The sequence below is a fragment of the Phascolarctos cinereus genome, unplaced genomic scaffold (genome assembly GCF_003287225.1).
Source record: "Phascolarctos cinereus isolate Bilbo 61053 unplaced genomic scaffold, phaCin_HiC Scaffold_2;HRSCAF=192, whole genome shotgun sequence".
NCBI classification, from domain to species: domain Eukaryota; kingdom Metazoa; phylum Chordata; class Mammalia; order Diprotodontia; family Phascolarctidae; genus Phascolarctos; species Phascolarctos cinereus.
Window position 1 is genome coordinate 321,896,782 of NW_027555625.1, and position 24,276 is coordinate 321,921,057.

The following is a 24,276-nucleotide window of genomic DNA, read 5'->3' on the forward strand; positions in this document are numbered from 1 at the left end:
TATGTCCTTTTCTTTTTTACAGTGTTGCCAAACTGCTATATCAAGAAATTGTTCTGGATACTATTTACTTAGATTTTAGCAAAGTATTTGACAAAGTCTTTCATGCTGTTCCTGTGGAGCATATGGAAAGAGACGGTCAAACTCAAATAGAACCAGGGGTCACTAAACTGTACATACATGTGGGTAGCATGCTGACGTAGAAATCCACATACGCTTATACCTTTCTTTTTATTAATATATCAACACATTAAAATCAGACAGGAACAACATTTTAATCTGGTTTGGATGACACTCCATAGGGTCATGGGCCTCATGTGGTTCAAGGGCCACATGTTTGATACCTCTGGTCTAGACAACAGTACAACCTGGTGGATTTGGAGCTGGTTGAGTGGCTGGACCCAATTAATGTTTTGACTTCAGTTTGGAAATAGGCGTCTGGTAGTGAGTGTCCTAGGGATTGGTGCTTAGTCATTTGCTGTGTAATATTTTTTATCAATGACTTGGATAAAGGCATAGATGAAATGGTTTTCCAATGTGTGTTATGACACAGAGCCAGGAAGGATACCGAGGATATTAGTTCACAGAGTCATTATCCACAAAGATCTTGATAAGTCGGAACACTGGGTTGAATTAAATAAGATTCAATTTATAGGAAAAATCTTATTCTTGGGTTCAAAAAATAAGCTTCAGAAGTTCAAGATGGGAAAGACATAGGCATTTATCTGAAAGAGGTCTCGGGATTTTAATGGACCGCAAGCTCGGTATGAGTCCATAGTGTGATATGGTGGCTTCAAAAAACTAATGTACCCCAGGCTGCATTAAGAGATGCACAGTAACTAAGTCTAGAGAGGTGATAATCCTGCTCCAAAACTGGTTAGATAATATCTGGAGTATTGTGATCAGTTCTAATGACCACATTTTAGGAAGAATGTTAATTAATAAACTGGAGGGCATCCACAGGAGAGTAACCAGGGCAGTGAAGAATATCAAATCCATGACTTAGGAGCGTTGGATGAAGGAGATGGGAATATTTAGCTTGGAGAAAATAAGACTTAATGGGTACATAAGAGCTATCTTTAAATATTTGAAATGCTATTCTGATGAAAGAGATTCAACTTTTTCTGCTTGCCCCCAGAGGGCAGAATGAGAAGTAATGAGTAAAAGTTGCAAAGAGAGCAGATTTAGGCTTAATACCAGTTAGCTGTATGCTTTGGTTCTTCTCTTCTTTTCCCAGTGCTAGGTAGCTACATCTGCCCTTCAGGGCTTTAGGAGTTAACTCTGAGGGGTTGGGGTGTTTTTCTTCTGTATCGCCGTGAGCTTGGGTCCCCAGTGTCTGTGTTCTCCTAATTGTTGGGGGACACTAGGGAAATTTACTTTAAAGATGTAGCAGAATGAAATTTCTTGATGCCTCCGGGTCATGCTCTCCCCTATCCCACTTCAGTCTCTGAAGGAATAGGCTAAAAACTAAGCTCATTTCCTATGTGACATAGGTCCCATTAAGTTCACATCCAAAGCTGGCTTTGATTCTGGATGAGTCTTTGATTCATCTTTTCTTGGGTCCAGAAGGCCAATTTTGAAAGTCCTTCCTTGCTCTTTAGAGCTGTCAGTGCTGCACTGGCTCTGGAATTTAGACTCTGGAATGTTGAGATGCTGAAGCACTCTACTAAGAACCTTTCGAACTCATTGAGGCTCTTCTCTCTCCACCTAGAACAGAAAAGAGGACTTGAAAAGGCCAAGGAATAAAGCCTGTTTTTCAGGGCCACATGGCTTCAGAGGAGAAAGGTCCTAAGGCTTTTTCTCCTTGCCAGATGCTGGGAGCAGAAGTCACTGCACTCCTCGAGATGGGAAAGGCAGACTCTAATGCTGACAGCCTTTCCACCACATGGTTAGCCAACAAGAACCAGTTACAGAATATTCATACATGTTCCACAGTCTATCTAAGGCACTTCCCTGACACGTCATCATGATTTTTCCTGAAGAAAGCTAACATCCTTCACATGGAGTGGTTGCATCAGCTGAGGAGGCTGATTAGGTCTGCACATGCATCAGATCTCCATAGGGTTAAAGGGTTTCTTTTTCAGGTATAGGTTGGACCAGACCAGGGGTCCTTAACCTTTTGTGTGTCATGGACCCTTTTGGTCTTTGGACACATTCTCAGAATAAGATTTGTAAATGCATAAATTAAAATATATAGAATTAGAAAGGATACTAATTCTATTGACATAAAGATGTAATTTTCCCATTCAAGTTTATGGGCCCCCTGAAATCTATCCGGGGGGGGGGGTGTCCAGGGACTCCAGGTGAAGAACCTGTAGGCTAGATGGTCTTTTGAGGTTGCTTCCAAGTCTGAGACTCTATAAAGCATTTATTCAGTGCTCACTGTGTGCAGAATACAGTTGTGAGAGGGGTTACAAGGGACACCTAAGCCACAGTCCCTAATTTCATGTAACTTAGGGTCTGAAGGAGGATAAAACATATACCCCAATAACTATAATATACAGTAATTCACAACAAATTCATCAGAGAAATACAAAACAAAGTGCTTTGTGAGGGCCAAAGGGGGGAGGTTGTCACTATCCAGGGGCATGAGGGAAGATTTTTTGAATTGGAGTTTAAAGAACAGACAGAATTTCTACAGGATTTCTACAGAAATTCTGCAGGATCTATGGGATAGATACTTGTGCATGTGGGGGGATGAGTAGAATATTTATTGTGATTTTTGCTGAATTATTTCATTCAGTTGCCATTTGCCAAAATCTTGGAATTTCCGGAACATTTTAGTGACTTGTGGAAACAAGAGAACTGAATGTTTAAAATTGGGACTGTCCCAAGATAATTGGACCATCTGGTCACCATAACTAGATGATTTCTAAGATTGCTTACAGATCTAAAATTCTGTGACTCTTGAAGCTCCCACAGTACCAAGGATACATGGTAAGGACTCAGAAATAGCTGAGTGAAGAACAAGTCATGTGAAAATCGAGGACTTGGGGCTGAATGAATTAGAGATTCATTTCAGCAATTCAGATATGGCCTAAGCTGGCAGGTTCTGGATGAAAGGTGTCTTCTGCAATAAGAAGAACTGTAATAATGCCACCCCTGAAGACCAATAGAGGAAAGGAATTGGGCCAAACTCTATGGCTGTTTTTCTATTGGACTTTTAATCCTTACCCACATGTAATAACTCTGCCACTCTCACAGGTTTGTTACTAAAAATAGTTTAGTGAGAAGATTGTGTAATTAAAATTACCAGAGAAGAGAATATATATTGCCCCAGATCTTTTGCCAGGTCCCCATCACATAAGGAAGAAAAATCAACTTCCAAACAATTAGAGCTATCTCAAAGTGAAATGGGCTGCCTTGGGAGGTAGTGGGGTGGGCCCCTTTCACAGGAGGCATTCAAGCAAAGAATGAATGATTGTCTGTCAGTATGTAGTAGAAGGGTTTCTTTTTCAGGTATAGTCTGAACCAGACTGGTAGTTATATTTTCAAAAAGAGAATATAATTGCCCCAGAGAAGAGAAGAAAAAATGCCTTCTCTTACTTGTATAAACAGGAGACCAGGGATATGAAATACTACATAGGCTGTCAGAGAGGATTGATGTGTTGGTTGGTTTTGTTGAAATGCTTTCCCCTCCCTCATCCATCCAGATCTTTCTTTTTAAATCTTTGTTACAAGAGATGACTTGCTGGTAGTAGAGAGAAGAAGGATATATTAAAAAATCAATATGATGGTAAAAATAAAAATATCAATAAAAAGACAATAAGGAATAGAAACAAATGATAAGAAACAATAATTTAAGAAGTAGAATTATCAATTAGACATCCTGAAAATACAGTTTAAACTAGATTATTTAGAAGAATCTGTTCTTTCTTTCTTTAGGCTAGGCAGTAGGATATGATTTAAAAGAAGCACTGAGTCAAGAGCACGTTCCCCACCCCTAGTCAAGAGTCTCAGGACCTTCCTCCACCACTTACTATACTGTACTGTAACTTTGGGCAAGTCACATGCATTCTCTAGGCCTCAGATTTGTTGCTGGTTGTTGTTGTTCATTCTGACTCTTCATGACCCCATTTGGTTTTTATTGGCAGATTCTGGAGTGGTTTTCCATTTCCTTTTCTAGTTCATTTTACAGATGAGGAAACTGAGGTGAAAAGGGTGAAATGACTTGTCCAGGGTCACACAGGTAGTAAGTGTCTGAGGTCAGATTTGAATTCAAGAAGAAGAGTCTTCCTGGCTCCAGGCCCAGCACTGAGCCACTTAGCTGCCCAGGCCTCAGTTTACACACCTATAAAATGAAGGAGCTAAACTAGATCATTCCTCAGTTTCCACAACATTCTGGCTCTATGAGGTGCAAATATTCTAACTCTTGCTTATTTTGCCAAGAAGAAACAGGGCTTTGGGGTTTGAAATGAACCAAATATTTATTTTCAAACATACATGGATATCTGAGAAGTGATATAGTATAGTAGAATGGCTGCTAGACTTAGAATCAGGAGAATTGTGTTAGGACTTTGACTCTAGCATTTCAAGTTGTGTGACCTAAGGTGAGTAGCTTTACCTCACTGAGACTCAATTTCCTCATTTGTAAAATGGGGATATTTTCACAGATTTGTTGTGAAGAAAAAGCTTTGCAAACCCTAAAGCACTATAATCAATCAAACAACATTGATTAAGAGCCTTCCATGTGCCAGGAACTGTCCTAGGTGCTGGGAATAAAGAGACAAAATAAAACATTCCCTGTTCTCAAGGAACTTATGTTTTAACTGGGAAGACAACATGGACACATACTCACAGAGAATAAATGCAAACACAGATAAATCAATGTAACACCTGTGTTGTAAGTTTTGCAAAGGAGATGGGAAACACAAACAGACACTATCCCAGAGGTCACCAGTTGGTTAATCACAGAACAAAGTAGAACCTCGGTGGGCCTCTAGTCCAACCTAAACTTGAGAGTAATTCCTGCTATAATATACCTTACAAATGGTTATCCAACCTTGGCTTGAAGACTTCCAAGGAGGAGGGACCAATAATCTCTCAAGGCAAAACCACAACTATTTTGCACAGTCCTAATAGAAATTTTTCCTGACTTCATAAATTTGTCATCATAAGTCAAATCATAAATTTGTCTTTTCAGCTTTCATCCATTGCCTCTAGTTCTTACCTTTGGAGTGAAGCAGAACAAATACAATTTCTTTTCCACAAGACAACCCTTCAGATATTTGCAGAGAGGTATTACGCACCACCTTCTTCTCCAGGATAAAAATCCTTAATTCCTTCAACCAACCTTCATATGGTGGTGATATGTTTGGGCTTATATTTCAGTGACTTTGTTTTTAGAGAATTCTGGGAGAGAGAAGTTGGTCACCAAGTGAGATAGTTTTGAGAGTAAAGAGAAGGGGTCAAGGATAGACCTTTGGAGGATGCCCATGGAGGAAGCCATGAACTAGAGGAAGATACAGCAAAGGAGACTGAGAAAGGATAGTCAGACAGGAGGAGGAAAATCAGAAAGAAAATTGTCATGAAAAGCTAGAGAGAAAAGAGTATCAGGAGGAGAGTGTGATAAGTAGTATGAAAGGCATCAGGAAAGTAGAAAAGGAAGAGGAGAAAAGGCTATTAGATTTGGCAATTAAGACATCATTGGTAACAGGCGAGAGTAGTTTCAGCTGCAAGCTAAGGCTGGAAGCAAGACTGCAGAGGGTTTAGAAGAGAGTGAGAGGAAAGTAGAGTGTTTGAGTCCAGACACTTTCTCAAGGAGTTTAGCTATGATAGGGAGGAAAGTTATGATAGCTAGCAGGGATAGTTGGATCAAGTGAGGGTTTTTAAAGATGAAGAGACACCACAGTGTTTATGGGCAACAGGGAAGCATTTAGAAGATGATTGAAGGGAGAGATTGAAGGAATAGGCAGGCTTTCACAAATGTGCTTTCTAAAAAATGAAAATTAAAACAGCTCTGAGGTACCACGTCACACCCATCAGATTGACTCATATGACAGGAAAGGAAAGTGATAAATGTTGGATAAGATGTAGGAAAATTAGAACACTAATGCACCGTTGGTGGAGTTGTGAACTGATCCAACCATTCTGGATAGCAATTTGGAACTATGCCTATAAAATTGTGCCTTCCCTTTGATCCAGCTAAATAGCACCACTAGGTCTGTATGCCAAAGAGATCACGCAAATGGGAAAAAGATGTACAGGTACAAAATATTTATAGTATGGTTTTTTTTATGGTGGCAAAGAATTGCTTTTTTGTTTTTTTTGTTTTTTGTTTTTGGTTGGACAATGGGGCTAAGTGACTTGCCCAGGGTCACACAGCTAGTAAGTGTTATGTGTCTGAGGCCGGATTTGAACTCAGGTCCTCCTGAATCCAGGGCCGGTGCTCTATCCACTGTGCCACCTAGCTGCTCCTGGTGGCAAAGAATTGGAAATTGAGGAGATGCCCATAAATTGGGGAATGGATACACAAGTTGTGATACATGAATGTAATGGAATTCTATGATGCTATAAGAATGATGAGCAGGCAGATTTCAGGAAAACCTGGAAAGATGTATATGAACTGATGCAAAATGAAGTGAGCAGAACCAGGAGAACATTGTACACCATAACAGCAACATTGTGCAATAATCAACTATGAATGATTTAGTTTTTCTTAGCAACACAATGATACAAGACATTTCCAAAGGACTTATGATATAAAATGCTATCCATATGCAGATAAAGAACTTATGGAGTCTGAATGTAGATTGAAGTATACTACTTTCATTTTCTTTATTTTTTTCTTTTGGTCTATTTCTTCTTTCACAACATGACTAATATGGAAATATGTTTTACATGATTATACAAATATAACCTACATCAAATTGCTTACCTTCTTATGGAGGGGAGAATGGAGAGAAGGGAGAAAATTTGATATTCAAAAATTTTTTAAATGACTGTTAAAAATTATATTTACATGTAATTGGAAAAATAAAATATTATCCAATATAAAAACAATAAGCAAATGTGCTCTCCTCCCCCCCCACAATTAATTTCCATTTACACTGTCTATATCTTGTATGTACATAATCGCTTGCTTGTCATCTCCTCCATTGGAACATGAACTCCTTGAGGTCATGGACATTGCTTTTGCCTTTCTTTATATCCTCAGTGTTTATTTAACACAGTGCACAGCATATAGTCAGTGCTTGATAAATGTCCCATATACAACAACATATTTATAGCAGCACTTTTTCTATTGAAAATAAAGTAGATGTCACCCAACTAGGGAATAGGTAAAGAAATTTTGGTACATGAGTGTAATAGGATATTATTGATCTATAAGAAATTATAAATGTGAATAATGCAGAGAAGCACTTGGAATACTTATATAGGCTGTCCCAAAAGTTTTTGTGCAGTTTTAAGCTTTAATGGCTTAATTTTCTGTCGAACTACTGCAAAGTAAAGCACTAAGATCCAAGAAAACAATATACATGATGACTACAGCAATATATATAGAAAAAAATTAAAGCTGAATGTTGTGAAATCATGATAATCAAGTTTTCCCCCTCTACCCCACAAAAAAGACATGAGAATGTACCTTTCTCCCATCTTGCAGAAGTAAGGGACTATGGGTGTGGAACACTGCAAACAATGTTGCTTTTTGATATCTTGGCCAATTTTACTGAACTGTTCCCACCCACCCTTTTGAAAATTATTTGATAAAAGGCATGGTGGGGGACAAGTCAGAAAATAAATATAGATGTTGCAGTCCAGAGTCAGCTAGGATTGTCCCCTGGTTGTTTATGTTTGAGACTGGAAATCAAACTCTCATAGTCTAACAGTTAACAAAAGATTTACTTAGGCACAGCTAAAGATATTCAACAAGGAAATGCAGAGAGGAAGATGAAAACAACCTATATATGCAAAAAAATATTTATTGCAGCTCTTTTTGTAGTGGCAAAGACCTGGAAACTAAAAGATTTCCCTTGGTAGGTGAATGTAATAGAATACTATTGTGCCATGAGAAATTACAAAATGCATGTTTTCAGAGAAACCTAGGACATCTCTCTGATACAGAATGAAGTGAGCAGAACCAGAGAACAATTTTTATACAATAACAACATTGTAAAGACAAGCAACTTTGAAAGACTTAAGAATTCTGGTCAATGCCATGACCAGCCATGATCATGGAGGACCAGTGATGAACCATGTTACCTCCACTTCTCATATAGAGATGAGGGGATTCAAAATACAGAATGAGATATATTTTTAGGCACTGGAAATTTATTTTGCTTTACTATGTATATTTGTTACAAGGGGTTTGTTTTTCTCCTTTTTTTTCAGTGAAAAGTGTAGGTGGGAGAAAGAGAAAATAAATTCTTGTTAATTGGAAAAAGTAATCATACAATATTATAATATAAGAATATAAATAGGAAAAATATGATATATAAGTATATCATATTTTTTAAAAAAGAAATACAGTGAGGACACTGTGTTGATTTAGTTGATTGCTGTTTCACAGCTCCCCTGCCCCTGATTTGCCCATGGTGGTCCTCAGGTCAAGCCTCAGAGAAGAGTTATAGTTCCTTATGGCTTTTTGTAATCAGGCAAACAGGAAATAATTACAACATTTGGACTTTATTCATTTGGGCCAAGTAAGTGTCAAGGTGATTTCAGTACCTTTTGAGGAAAGGTATTAGCTCAGTCCTTATTGTAGGGGATGCCGGTAAATATCCTTCCTACCATTCCCCATTCCTTGGTATTGAGATCCTAAACACCTTCTAGAGGACCTTCCACGATTTAAATGGCTTTAAGGCTGTTATTGTACAATGCTGACCTCATGGATGCAAGACGTCCAATATAGGCAGCAGTGGAAGAGGAAAAATTAAACCAGAATGATAGCAACAACAAAACAGAAGACAAGCAATGTAAGATCCCCCTGTAAGAGGGACCAAATCTGGGAGATTGAAGACCAGAAATCCCAGACTTCACCTTCCTCCTTGGAAGAACCAAATCTTGTATCTAAAGATCTCTATTTATGTGATAGGTAATGCCAGATCTTTTCAATTCATAGTGGCTATCCTGATGAATGGAGGTGAGCATGAATAGGAGTAGCACCAGAAACACCAGGGCTATAGTGAAGTTAATGGCACCTGCTGAATAGTCGCTGATTCTTATCACAGGTCAGGGAATCTTGAATAAGATAACTAAGAGGGTATTACCCTCTTGCATGCAGACTGTTTCAATGTCAGGGCCCATATGAAGATTCCTCCTAAAGGACCTTTCCCTAGGGAGAAATTACCCAATGACTACTGAATATTGTACTGGATATAAAGTGGAGAAGTCTTACCAGTTCCAGATTGCAATTTAAAAATGAAAAGGTAAGAAAGAGAAGCAGGGAGGAGAGAGAGAGAGAGAGAGAGGAGAGGAGAGGAGAGGAGAGGAGAGGAGAGGAGAGGAGAGGAGAGGAGAGGAGAGGAGAGGAGAGGAGGAGAGGAGAGGAGAGGGACAGAGAGAGAGAGAAAGAGAGAATTAGAGTTCACAGTTTCAGAGTGAGAGCAGATGTCTTTCTTTTTAAACTTTTTCAACTGATGGACTGATGGAGCTCTACCCATTGTGGGCTATTTTTGTCCACATCTCCAGTTCCAGACAAGTCTAAGGACTTATGAGGAAGATTAAACACTGCCCCCTGAAGGGCCTCCCCAGTGTGTTGTACCAGAGTCTGAACAAAATCCACGTGGCACAACTTCCCAAATGCCACACAAAAAGTCCAAAGCAGTTTCTTTAGCACAGCTTCTCTTTTTTTCTCCAAGACTAATGAGTTCATTCCATTTTTTCACACAAATCTCACAGTAAGGTCCAAAAGACAAAAGTCATTCCTTTTAAACTACCAAGATACAATGGTGTTAAATTTTTTCACAGATAATTCCATTAAAACTTGGAGGAGCTTCAGCTTCTGTCTTTTTTCTGCTGTGGAAAAACATACACATCCAACTTCAGGATATAGTTCTTAGGATCTAGAGGATATTCACTTCATTTTCTAGTTCTTGAATGGCCACAAGCAGCTTGCTTTCTAATCCCCTAGGGGTAATGGGGGATGACTGGTGGTAAATAGCCAACAGTCAGTGAGTCAATAAGCATTTATGAAGCATTTATTATGTGCCAGGCACTTCGGTGAGCACTGAAGGATACCAAGAAAGGCAAAAACGGTTCTTCCTTGCTTTCAAGGTACTCACATTCTGGGGAGATAATATTTAAGTAACTAGGTACATATATACATAGCAGATAGAAGGTAATCTCAGAGTGAAAACAATAACAATTGAGAGGGGAAGGACCAGGAAAGGGCTGTTACAGAACATGGAAATTAAGATGAGTCTCATCAATACCCTCAGAGGCAAAGAGGCCACTCAGGGTTCCCCTTCTTCTGTGCCACCCAAACCTCACTTCAAGGAAATAATTCATCCAAAATTGTCAACAACATCAACTGCTGCAGACCGGATATGACCAGGAGGATGCCAGGATGATCAGATGGTTAAGGTCTGAGATTGTAATGAAGTACAATACTCATAGTCCATCCCACTTACTAGCAAAAGGAGGGTTACTCAGCCATAGCAGAGGAAGTTACTGAAAAAAGGATATACAACCAGGACATAGTGTTGATTCAGCTGAGCACAGCTTCCCTGCTTCTGAGTTAACCAAAGTGGTCTTTAGGACAAGCGTCAGGTGGAAATTGGAGCTTTTTGTACTCAGGCAACCAGGAAGTAACTTCAACCTTTTGAACTTTTAGCTGTTGTTGTTCAGTCGTGTCTGACTCTTCATGACCCCATTTGGGATTTCTTGGCAGAGCTATTGGAGTGGTTTGCCATGTTCTTCTCCAGCTCATTTTACAGATAAGGAAACTAAGGCAAACAGGGTTAAGTGACTTGCCCAGGGTCACACAGCTAGTAAGTGTCTGAGGCCAGATTTGAACTCAGGAAGATGAGTCTTCCTGACTTCAAGCCTGGCACTTTATCCACTGTGCCACCTAGCTGCCCCAAAGATTTACTCCCCTGTTCCAATAAGTATTAAGAATAAACTGGATAACTTTAAAGAACAGAACTAGCTCAAACCTCTACACGGTAGGAGACTGATAGATATATTCCTCCTACCATCACAGATGTCATTAAAAAACCCCTTAAAATAATTTTTGCAGATCTTTTCCATTTTTCTTCTATTAATTGTCCTTCCATTTTTATCTTCAGTTGCCTTTGCTCAGTTGAGTTTATCACTATGCTTTGGTTAAACTGGTATCATCCTTCACTTATTTATGAGATGATATGACTTTTGATCTTTCATCATCTTTCTCCATAACATTTTAGAAATGCATTTATACTCTAAATCAGTATTGCCTTTGATTGTTATCTCTCCTGACTCAGCTGATATGTCAAGTGTTTGCTGATTAAGGTCATTTTAAGCTCTTTTTGGTCTTATTATGGCCATTGATTTACATTGGACAAACTTCTGTAAGAAATTACACACTGGTACTCAGTCTTTTGTGGCATCTTCCACTTCTTCACTGACAGAGTGACAAAAAAGAAGCCAAAGGATGTTAAGAACCATAGTATTATTTTTTTTTGTGACTTGCCCAGGGTCACACAGCTAGTAAGTGTCAAATGTCTGAGACCAGATTTGTACTCAGGTCCTCCTGACTCCAGGGCTGGTGCTGTATCCACTGTGACACCTAGCTGCCCCTCACAATGTTATTATTGTTTGTAAAACTGAACTTGGCCATTGGTACTCTAAATATGAGATCCTGATCCAATGAGTGAATAGAGGAAGAACTAAATTGCATTCATCTTGACACTTGCCAGAAATGAAACCAGCAAGAAGGAAGGTACAGTTAAATGTAGCCTCCAAGTTCCCCTTGCAGAGGCAAATACAGGAATTAGAAGAGTTGGCTTTATTATTTACTCAACTCAATAAGAACTATCTTTTCATGGAACACTTACTCATTTCATATCAAAGTATTTATGATAAACATTTGCAAAAAGACTATCATGAAAATATACTTAATGATCCAACATCTACTGAAGAATAAGAAGGAGGCAGGGAAAATTTATGAAGAACTTAATACATTCACCAAATAAAATCAGCATATATTTTGATGATAGAGGACTTCAGTGCAAGGGTGGAAATAGGTGAGAATGGTGAGAAAATAAAGATGAGGAAAAAGCAATGAAGGGCCAAAGACTTGCAGGTTACAAAGAAGTCTCTTCTCTCAGTATCATGAATACTTTCTTCAAGAAAAGGATTGGTAAGTGCTGGACATTGGGCACTGAAAAATATCACACACAAATGAAATCGATTATAGGAAATGACTCTGCTGACATGGCAGTTATTCCAGAATTAGCCTCTGTATAGTCAGACCACAGATTTTTTAGAACAAAGATCAAAATTAGTAAGAGATGCCCATGCATTCATCAAAAATTATACAAGCTCTCTCAAAGGATGTAACAGAAAAAAACTTGTTTAATGAACTTCTGATTTTTAAGATCAAACAAGTCCATCTAATCCAACCCACTCACTTTACAGATGAGGAAATCGATGCCCAGGGAGATTAAGGGACTTGCCTAAAGTCACACAGGTATTAAGTGTAAGAGAACTGAGGTACTCTGACTTCTGAGCTAGTATTCTCTCAACTGGATTTCCCCGTGTCTCCTTCCTATAGATGTGACATTCTCTATATATTCCTCTTACAGGTGACGTGCTGATTGCATAAGTTCCTGAATGTTTACGGAACTTCCTAAATAAGATTTATAATCACTTAAAAGGAATTAGGGGTGAATTTTACATGATGCGCCAATAGCTAGGTCTTGTGACTCATTTTAGTGTCTTTTATATCAACATTGGCCACTGCCAAGGAATGGAGAATGTGCAGATGACACAATATTAGGTGGACTTGCAAACAAGCTGAAAGTTTTTCTTGATTCCAGGGTCTTGTAAGAGTTTGAAATCATCTTCCTCTCTTCTCCTCCCCCCACATAACATTTTGTTTGCACCTCTCTGATGCATCATCAAGTATTATGATTATTTGTTAATGTGTCATATTCTCCTACTAGACTGTACCTTCCATGAGGGCAGGGACCTTATCTTATGCTTCCTTAGCATCCTGGATGGACCCTGCATACAGTAGAGGTTTAATAAATAACTAGTAAATTGAAGTGCAAATCAACCTTAAGAAGAGAAAATAAGGCCATTTTGCAAAAATAGGATGAAATTAAATAGGAACAAGTATAGGGGGATTTACATTGGGACAAAAAACCAAACAGCATTAACTCCTGCCCAGACAGAAGCACTGATAACCAGGCTTAGTCCTTTTAGTTTACCGCAAATTGAAAACGAAGTAATGATATTGCCAGCTCTTGGGAAAATAACCAAGAGGACATTGAGATACATAAAATTAATATGACATTTAATGCCAAAGAATGAATCCTTTCTTTCACTCTAAAACAGTCACATCCTAATTGAGATGACGGTGTACAGCTTAGATTATACATTTTTCTTCTGAAAACTCTCAAATGGCTCCCTATTGCCTACAAAAGAAAGCCTTAACTCTTTAGCCTGTCTAGGATAGATAGCTACAGGAAACAGCTGCTGAATGCCTTCACGAGGAGGTGCTGTTGGGGCTGTTACACTGGCTCTCTAGAATTATTATTATTATATATTATATTATATGTAATATAGATTACATAATATAGATTACATTATATATGTTAGGACTCTCTAGAATTATTAGTAGTTAACCCTCCAATCTTATTTCAGGCCATTCCTCTCCACATGCTGATCTATGGTTTACCCAAAATTAACTGGAACCATCTCCATGCATGGCCTGCTTCATGACTTTCTTGATCTTACTCCTCATAGCTGCAGTGTCTTCACCTGCCCGCTCTCTCCCAGACCTGATAAAGTCTCACACGTCTTTCAAGATCCAGCCAGAATGCAATGCCTTTCACAAAATATCTTAATTCCTTCATCAAAATGGCACGTGCCTCATAAGATATCTCGTAGTACTTTGTACCTGTCTTACATAACTATCACATGATATTTTATATTATAATTCTTTGTGCATCTATCATGTCTAGTAAGCTTGGGACAATTACCAGCCATGCAATCATGGGCAAGTCACACTCTCTCTGAGTCTTGTTTTCCTGATCTGTAAAATGAGGCTAACAATACCTATAGTACCTTCCTTACAGGGTTGTTGGGAGGCTTAAGTGTGATAATGTGCTGTGGTCAAGTAGAAGTTAGATTTGGGATCAGAGAACGTGGATTCTGACTCCAGTTCTGCCATTGACCTGGGTAGCCTTGGGTAAGTCATGTACCCTATTTAGGCCATGGTATTTTTGTCTAAAAACCAAGGGGCTTAGTTGGATTGGATGACTTCTAAAGACCCATCTAGCTCTGAATCTGTGATCCTACTGCAGATATGCTGATCTTTATCATTTGACCTGACCCTCACCCATGCATAGCGCAGTACTTTATAAATAACTAATAACAGTACATGATGCGTATTTGTTGAATTGTCCATGTCTGGTCACCACACAGTACAAGGAATGTAGAGAAAGTAGGAAACTCTTAGAAAGGGGAAAATGCTTGTCATTGAGGAAGGTGAAATTAGGATCTGTTCCTAGCCCTATGTTGTTGTTTAGTGACAGAGATTTTGATGATACAAAGATTCAAAGGAGACAGAGACAATCCCTGCTTTGAGAGAGCTTACATTCTACTGGGGAAAGATGGGACAAAACATGTACTCAGAAGAATAAATACAAGACACGTACAAAACAAACACAAAGTAATTTGGGGTTAGGGACACTAACAATGGAAGAAATCAGGAAAGTATAGGACTTGAACTAAACCTTGAAGGGTTCCAAATGGCCTCAGTGAGGACAGACATGCCAAGCGTGGGAGACAGCCTGGGCAAAAGCAGTCAAGCAGGAGAGAGAATGTCATGTGCGCAAGCAGGCCAATGGGAATGCAACATGGAGTGCAGAGCAATGTATAATCAACCTGAAAAGATAGACTGGAGCTAGATTGTGAGGACTTCTAAATGCCAAACAGATGAATTTGTTTTTCATTCTAGAGGCAATAGGGAGCCACTGTAGATTCTTGGACAGGGAAGTGACTTGATTAGACTTGTGCTTTGGGAAGATCATTTTGGCAGCTATGAGGAGGAAGGATTGGAGAGGAGAATAGCTAGATTTTTAAAAAAGCAATTAGGATACTATTGCAATCGTGTAGGTGAAAGGTAATAAGAGTCTAACCTAGAGTAGTTGTACTATGAATGGAGGGAAAGGGATAGATGGGAGGGACACATATGTGGACTTTTATCACTGACCTGAACAAAAGCCTACAAGCTGATCAAATTTGCAGGTGACATAACGGCTGCTTATTGAAAAGAACATTGAAGTGGAGTCAGAGGACTTGGATTTGAGTTGCACTTCTGCTACTTATTCTGTATATGACCTTGGAAAATCACGGCAACTCACATTTACATAGATGATCTCATTTGATCCTCACAATAGCCCTATGAGGTAAATATGGAAATATGGAAAAGTGGAAATATGGTTATCTACATTTTATAGATGAAGAAATTGAGACTCAAAGATTGTGACTTATATAAAGTCACATGGTTAGTAATTGTTAGTCACACTTGAACAATTTGGTACTGGTTAAAATATGTATGTATAGAAATACATACGCACATATATATACACACATATACATACACATACACATACACATACACATACACATACACATACACATACACATACACATACACATACACATACACATACACATATACATACACATACATATACATATACATATACATATACATATACATATACATATACATATACATATACATATACATATACATATACATATACATATACATATACATATACATGCAACGTCAATGAAAGAGACTAGATAAGCAAGACCCCAAAGCAATCCAAAGCAGCAGTCCAGTGCTTGATAAACTCCAAAACACAAATTACTGGAGGAAACAGTTTTTTTATTGCATAAGAACTACTGGGAAAACTGAAAGAAAGTTAGACTAACCCCTTATACCACGTGCCACAATATGTTCAAATGGATATGTGACAAATTAAAAGTTCAAATCATAAAAACAATTAGAGGAGTACTAGAGGCAGTGTCTTTCCAACATATGATTAGGGGGAGAATTCTTAGCAAACAAAGTTTATAGATGATCACAAATGATAAAATAGACCATTCTGAGTACATAAAATTAGAAAGCTTTTAAAAAAATAAAATAAATTCAGTAAGGAAAAGAAGCTGTCATTAAAAGTAAATATGCAAGAAAACAAAAATGTTAGATATCTCTTCCAGATCATGATTCAATAAAAATAGTAATTAATATTGGGAAAACAAGAAAAATATACAGACCTAGAGACTTAATAATAACATTGTGAATAATAAGTGGATCAAAGAACAAATTACAGAAATAGCTGATAATTATGTGAAAATGAATGAAAATTGAATGGTACCATAGCAGTGAACTTAAAAGTAGCACAGGAGAGAAAGCCACAGTCCCTTAGCTAGAAGCACTTTGGTGACTGACTCCTGCCAGCATTTCAGAAGAAATGTAACCTCAGAGAGGAGAGAGAGGAGTAAAGGACTCTATGCTAGGCAGTAGCCTAAAAGGAGAGTTTAAACTGAGCATGTATAATTGGTAAAATGATATAAACATAGCAACCTAATCATATTCTCACTGCCAAACCTCACTTAAGAGCTTTCTCGGATATTTAAAATAAAAAAAACTGAAAGTTGGGACTTTGAAAAGAATAATAAAGTTGACAAATCTTTAGTTAACCTGTTCTTTTTTAAAGAGAAAGGAAAATCAAATTACCAAACTAAAAAAATAAGTGAGGGGAAAGCACAACAAGGAAATTTTTAAAATTACCAGAGTTTGTTATGTGTAATCACATCCTAGAAAAATAAAGATTTTAAAAGGAACACAAGGTTAACTAACTGCAAAACAATAAAAACCTAAATTAAAGGAATACAAAATAGGGTTCTTAAAGAATCCAACTGCAGAAACAAATCATAAGGGAATTACTAAAGACAAAAAAAAATTCCTGGTCTAGATGGATTTACAGATGAATTCTATCAAATTTTAAAGGAGCAACTAATACCTACTCTACACTGTTCTAAAAACTTGAGAGTGGAAACTACTAAATAGAGGCAAATATGATTCTAATACCCAAACCAGGAAAGGATAATGCAAAGAAAAGAAACCTGTAGACCAACAACATTAATGAATATTGGCACAAAAGTTTAATATCCTATTTTTTTAAAAAAATGTGACATTATATAAAGTAAATATTCACAATGACCAAGAAGAACTTACACCAGATATTCAAGGAGAGTTCAACATTAACAAAACAATTAATTTAATGAATGATATTGACAATTAAAATACCCCAAACATTAATTTATTGAGAAAAGATCTTTACCAAAGTACAACACTCAATTATGTTAAAATCCCTAAGTTGCTTAGATATAGAAGGAATTTTTTTAGTGTTAGAAAAAGTATATATCTAAAACCAAAGTTAGTATTACTTCTAATAAGGAAACACTGCAAGCTTCTCTGACAAATACAGGAATAAAGCATGCCTTTTTCCCTCATTCTTAGTTGACATAGTTCTAGAAGTGCAATTGCCAGCAATAAGAAAAAGAAATTATAGGCATAAACATTGTCAGAGGAAGCCAAATAATTGACAATGCAAAACTGACAATACAAACAATATGATGGTTTACTTAGAAAACCCAGCAAAGAAACTAACTGAAGAGAAGAGAAATAACTGATTACTTCAATAATAAAGAATTGGATAAAATAAATAATGTTTAGAAGAAAATAATAGAAAAATAAATCTCATTCATAATAATTATAAAATACACAAAATGTCCAGGAGCAAACTACCAACATACACTCAAAACATATAAATACAATTAAAAAACACTCCTTCAAAAATTAATTGAGGGGATTTAAATAATTCTTTGCTCTTGGATGGTTCAAGTCAACATAAAAATAATGATTGACAATAAATAAATTTATACATAATATATACACACATATATGTATATTGTATGTGTATATGAGTATATGTCTACGAATCACACTTTCAAGAGGGTACATTATAGGGCTTGACAAAATTCATTTGGAGAGCTGAAAGGTCTAGAATCTCAAAGGAAATAATGAAAATAAATAGAAATAAAGGGGGAAGAGCCTTTTCAGTCTACAAATTATAGTTTAAAGAAGTAATAATCACAATTATTTGCTACTCATTAGACACATTGTTGATAAAATTTAATTGATCTAATCATTCTGGAAAGCAATTTGGAATTCTGCATAGAAGTGATTAAAATGTTCATACCCAAAGATCTGCTCAAGAAGGTCAAAGATAGAAAGAAAGTAAGACATTGCTTTCTTGCACCAAGATATTCACAGTAGCCCCTTTTGTATTAGCAAAGAACTACAAGCAAAAATATATACTAGCTATTTGTCAAAGGACTAACCAAATTGTGATACGTATCAATCATGGAATATGACAGAGCCATAAGAAATGAACATGTAGACATCAGAGAATCATGAGAAGACATTATGAACTAATGCAGAATTAAGTAAGTAGAACCAAGAAATCATATACACAAAGATCACAACAATGGAAATAGAAAAGTCAATAAAATAAAAGTATATGCTATATAATTATAAATGACCAAGCTTGGTCCCAGATTAGACTCAAGATTAGTCTCCTCTTTATTTCAGTGGTAGAACACCATAAAAGTGAAATATTAAATACACTGTCATACACAATCAGCTTTGCACACACAAAAAAATGTTTTTCCTTTTTCTTTTTTTTCTCTGCTATAAGAGGTGGCTCACTGGGCAGTGAAGTAAAGAGCTATACGTTCAAAAATAAATGTGCTAAAGCAACAAAATGCATAAAATAATTTTTTAAAAGAAAAGTCATGAATTAAGAAAAATATATTTGTACCAAATATCTCTGATAAAAGTCTCATATCTAAGACATATATAAACTAATACAAATATATAAGACTGGAAGCCATTTCCTCAACAGATAAGTAGTCAAGGTTATGAATGAACAGTTTTCAGAAGAAGAAACACAAAAATAAGCAACCACTTAACAACTTTGACTCCAGAAAATTGATATGAAGCATATTTTCCACATCTTAGCAGAGAAGTGATGAACCAACTGTAAGTACAAAGTGAGACATATACTTTCACACATGGTCAGTATGTGAATTTGTTTTGCTTGACTATACTTCTCTGTTACAGGGAACTATAGACCAATAGCCCTAATGCTCAGTAAATACATTTACTAAGGTGAGGGAAGGGCTTTAACATTTTGGGGGAGGGTTGAATCATTATAGGAAGGCAGGGGAAGGTATGATAGGATTGCCAAAATAAAGAAACAAAAAATGAGAGAGAGAGAGAGAGAGAGAAGAAAAGAGAATAAAGAAAAAAGCGTTAAGCAGAAGAAGTACATAAGGAGACCATGACAAGCAGGGCAGTGTAGGCACTACCATGTTACACTGAATCTAGACTTAGAAAAAAAATCGTAGGTAATACAGATTCATGGTTTCATAGGCAAGCCTCCTTTTCTGTTTGGTGTATATAGAAATGTTTATCTTAGTTTATGCTCATCAAGTTCATAAGAAAAGAAACATCTAAATCTATAAAATGTAACATTAACAACCATATTTTAAAAATCTTCAAGTCACTAATAATAAAAGAAATGCAAACTAAAACAATTTTGAGGTGTACTTTGTGGTAGGCCATGGTCAGGCCTATACACACTACAAGGGATGAAGCAGGACAAGAAGAGAACAGATTTCAAGGGGGAAGGCCCTAGGATGCATAACTTTTTGAGCAGATAAGATTATAAGTCATTGGCAGCTGAGCGATGCTCATGGATGGTAGCCCCTTTCCACATAGGCAGCTAAAATACAAAGATTTCTTTGTTTAATGCATCACATAAAGATTTTCACTGGTGACATGGTCTCAGGCATCCTCCTATCCTTTTTAAGAAGTCTAAACTAAGGCAACTTTTCAGATCTTTCCTCTATGATGGCTGTATCTGCCACCACTCAAGGGAGTGGTTAGGTGGCACAGTAGATATATTTCCAGGCCTGGAGTCAAGAAGAACTGAGTTCATATCTGGCGTCAGATACTTAACTAGCTCTGTAACCCTGGGCAAGTCATTTAATCTTTGCCTTAGGTTCTTCATCTGTAAAATACGGATCATAATAGCACCTACATGACAAGGTTGTTGTGAGGATCAAATGAGATATTTATAAAACACTTAATATTACACATGGTGCATAGTTAGTGCAGTATAAATGCTGATGATGAAAAAGAAAGACAAGAGAAGTGTTGGTATTCAATTGAACTAGAACTTTCAACTGTATCCTCGCTCTTCAATTAACAATTGCATCCTTAAAAGCTAAATGAAAGTTTTCTTTTATAATCCCTTTTGGTGTGCTCCCTCAATCATCTGGGCCAAAGGTGTCAGACATGCAGCCCACAGTGTTATGGCTCATAACACTGCTGAGTGTAGCCCAAACCAGATTAAAATGTAACTGTGAAATATTTAACAAAATACATAAAAATACAATTAAACATAGATAATATCAAATTTTAAAACTAAGTCAATATTCAGCCCATAAAGATTCTTAGGTGGAGATTAATGGCTCCATTTCTGTTTGAGTTTGTTCCCACTGATTTGGGCCATCCAAGTACCTAGTCTTAGGATGACTTTCTGAACCTCTAAGCATATACCTCAAATCCAGCAAATTGGCAAACAAAAAGACTAGGGGAAGACAGGCACACTCCAACTAATCTGGAAACACTTTGGAATTATATGAGGAAAGTATTTTTTGTTTTGTTCTGTTTTTTGGAGATTATTCTTCCTATCTCATCCAGGCTGTAAGTATAGCAGTCACTCACTAGCCCAGTCCCACTGGGGAGTGGCTCAGAATCTTTAACCTGCCCTGTTTTTCCAACCTGGACCAGTTTGCTCCTTCTCAGGCAGCTTGGTAGCCCTCTTTAACTCCCAGGGGCTCACAACATAGGTGTCAATTATATTTAGCGCAGACACCCAATCAATTTCAGCCCTACTTGAAAAAAAATCATTCAATATCCTCAACCTTTCTAGCAGCAAGGACTATAGGCATATGCCAGCATTTCCAACAAAAGTCACTAAATTTTGACCCAGTAATTCCACTAATGGGCATATGTTCCGAGGAGGTAAATGACAGAACGAAAGGTTCTATATCTAGTAAAACAGTCAAAAGCTGCATTCTTAGTGGTAGCAAAAACCTGTAAACAAAATGGGTACCTATTGATTCATGTTTTACTGGACAAAATTTGTTCTCTAGATATAATCTTATATATTATGGCAAGAGAGCCATATGAAGTGACAAATACGAGGGATTCAGAGAAACAAAGAAAGATTACGAATTGATGCATAGTGAACAGAGCAAAACCCAGAGAAGAATCATGTACAATGGCAGCAATGCTTTAACTGTAGCTGGTGCCTCTGCATCAACTTGCTTTTCCAGAAGGAGACAGTGCAATAATTGTGAGACACTCCACTAGAAATGAATCTTTTCTTGAGTCTCTAGAACAGGAAGAGGATAGTAGAAACTGACCTGCTTCAAGATCATTCCAGGGCAGGATATTGCAAGAGAAGAGTACAGGTCACTGTGTGTACTTTGTGGTGCCCTCTTCTTGTTCTGATGTTGTGATTCATATTTCTGGTGAAGAAAAGAAGAGCAGGGCAGCCAGTGGAACCAAGGGTCAGATGGAAAGGTGCAGACACAATCGTCAGCACTGGTTAGAAGATGCAATGCCATGAAGAGGGCTTCTGATCTTGGGAGGACGTATGGCAAGCCAGGGGGAGTCATCCTCTCAAGAAAAAAAGATCCAGACTGATGACTATTGTGAATTCCATTTGGTTAGTTGACTGGGAAGCTAATTTTCCTTTCAGTCCATGAGGCTGAGATGAGGAGCCCATACCTCTTCCATCCATTCCTTTCCTTTCTACAAGCTTTAGGTAATGAGGTCAGGATTCTACTCCTTTGTACCTGAAGACTTGGTAGGGAATTAGAAGTATAATATGCCTTCTATAACTATTTCCTCAACTCCCAATCATATTTACAGGTCAGATTTGTATTTACTTAATGATCAAAACACTGTAGTCCTTTCAAATTGACTAATGAATTATTCATATCTAACCTACTCTTTTGTTTGATTGAAGGGAGTTGAAGGGAGGTGAGGATGGAGGGAGAGAGGAAGGAAAGAAGGAAGGAATGAAGGAAAGGAGGAAGGAAGGAAAGAGAGTAGGAAGGAAGGAAGGGAGGGAGAGGAGGATAAAATACTAGACATTGTTGCCCTGTGTTTGAGTTCTATCTCTATTGTGTAGTAGTCACTTTTCCTCTCAGCGCTTCCATTTCCTTATCTATTAAATTGGAAGAATAATGTATGTACTGCCTCCCTGACAGAGAGAAGCACTTTTTAAACTGAGAAGCTTTATTGAAATGTGAGCTATTATTAGTAGTATTAGAAATGGGAAGGCTAAGGAGCATATGATCCTTGTCTTTGATTCCATTTGACAATGAGAATTCAGAACAGCTGTTCTCCAAGCCTGCAGAAGATAAAGCTAGAGGAAATGGGCTGAAATGAAAGGAAGAAAAGATTTTAGTTGGACACAAGGCAAAACACTTGGGGCTATCATGGGGATAAAAACATGGCATGGGTGATCTCGGGACAGTGTGGAGAGTGTCCTGGGAGGACTCACAGAAGAGCTTCTTTAACCATGTGTCTGATGGAGTTTAGATAGTTCCCTATTTCAAAGTTAGAGGCTTCCAATTCAAGGAATCTGTGTCTCTGTCTCTGTCTTAACCATATTGTTATTCCATAAAGCCATAAAAACTACATCCAGATAATAGTAGCCACATATAACTCAGGATCAAAGAGTCCAAACTGTATAACTTAGACGAGTTAAACTCTCATAAAAGCATTTTTTAAAAGTTTAAGAGAGTTTTAGCAATCCCAAGCTATGTGGCTAATTGTATTTCTCCTTTCTGTGGTTTGATTTCCCCCCTCACCTTTTTCTACACTCCAGGACAAAGATTCTAGGCTCAGACAAAGGACTGAAGAGACTGCTTCCAGAAAGTAGAGAGCAAAAGATTTTTAAAGTAACCTGCAAATGTTTAGTTCTCTGCTAGGTAAGACAGTGGATAGAGTGCTGGGTCTGGAGTCAGGAAGACTCATCTTCCTGAGTTCAAATCTAGCCTCAGACACTTACTAGCTGGGTGACCCTGGGCAAGTCACTTAACCCTGTTTGCCTGAGTTCCTCATCTGTGAAATGAGCTGGAGAAGGAAATGGCAAACCACTCCAGTATCTTTGCCAAGAAAACCCCAAATGGGGTCAAGAAGAGTTGGACATGACTGAAAAATGACCAAACAACAACACATAGCCAAGCAATAGTTATCTTGCTCAAGCACAGCTTGGTTTCCTTCCTCAGAAGAAAGGTAGAGGAGCCTTAAAGACTAGCTCTCCACTCTCTGGGTTATCGGGGAAAATGAATTGTTTCATAAAGGAAAAAAGAGTTTTTAACGTAAACAGAAGAAAACAGTCTGAAGAGCTAAAGGGGATCCAGATCTGGGACAGAAGGTTGGCTAATGGAAGAATGTAACACAGAGGAGAAAGGGAGCAAGAAGGGTCACTGAACACCTGAGAGAAAAGTAGGTGACAGTCATATTGTGGAGTGCTTAAATGCTTAAGAGCTTCCCATTTTGTCCCAGGGGCAAGGGAATGGCATGATCTGGTTCAGGGTTTAGGAATAACAATTTGGTTGCTGTAGGGAAGGTGGATTGGAGAGGGAGAGAGACCGGAAGCAGAGAGATCAAGAAGGAACCTGCTGCCACAGTCCAGGAATGAGTTGATAACAACAACAACAACAATAACTAGCATTTATATAACACTTTAAAGCTTGTAAAAACCTTTACAAATATTCTCTCATTTGATCCTCATAACAACCCTGGAAGATAGGTACTATTATTATCCACATTTTACAGATGAGGAAACTAAAACTGACAGAAGTTAAATGATTTGCCTGGGGTCACCCAGCTAGTATCTGAGGCCAGATCTGAACTCAGGTCTTCCTATACCCAGGTCCAGAATTCTCTTCACTATG

The 24,276-nt window shown here is 37.7% G+C and overlaps 1 long non-coding RNA gene across 1 annotated transcript in view; it reads right to left on the bottom strand.

Annotated features, from left to right (window-relative positions):
• Window positions 1–253: 253 nt before the first annotated feature.
• The window catches only part of LOC144455928 (uncharacterized), a 57,245-nt gene continuing 33,222 nt past the window's right edge, over window positions 254–24,276 (bottom strand). Inside the window, exon 2 of the long non-coding RNA XR_013484806.1 lies at window positions 254–1,704. This is a non-coding gene — a long non-coding RNA (uncharacterized LOC144455928). The remainder of the gene's footprint in view (window positions 1,705–24,276) is intronic.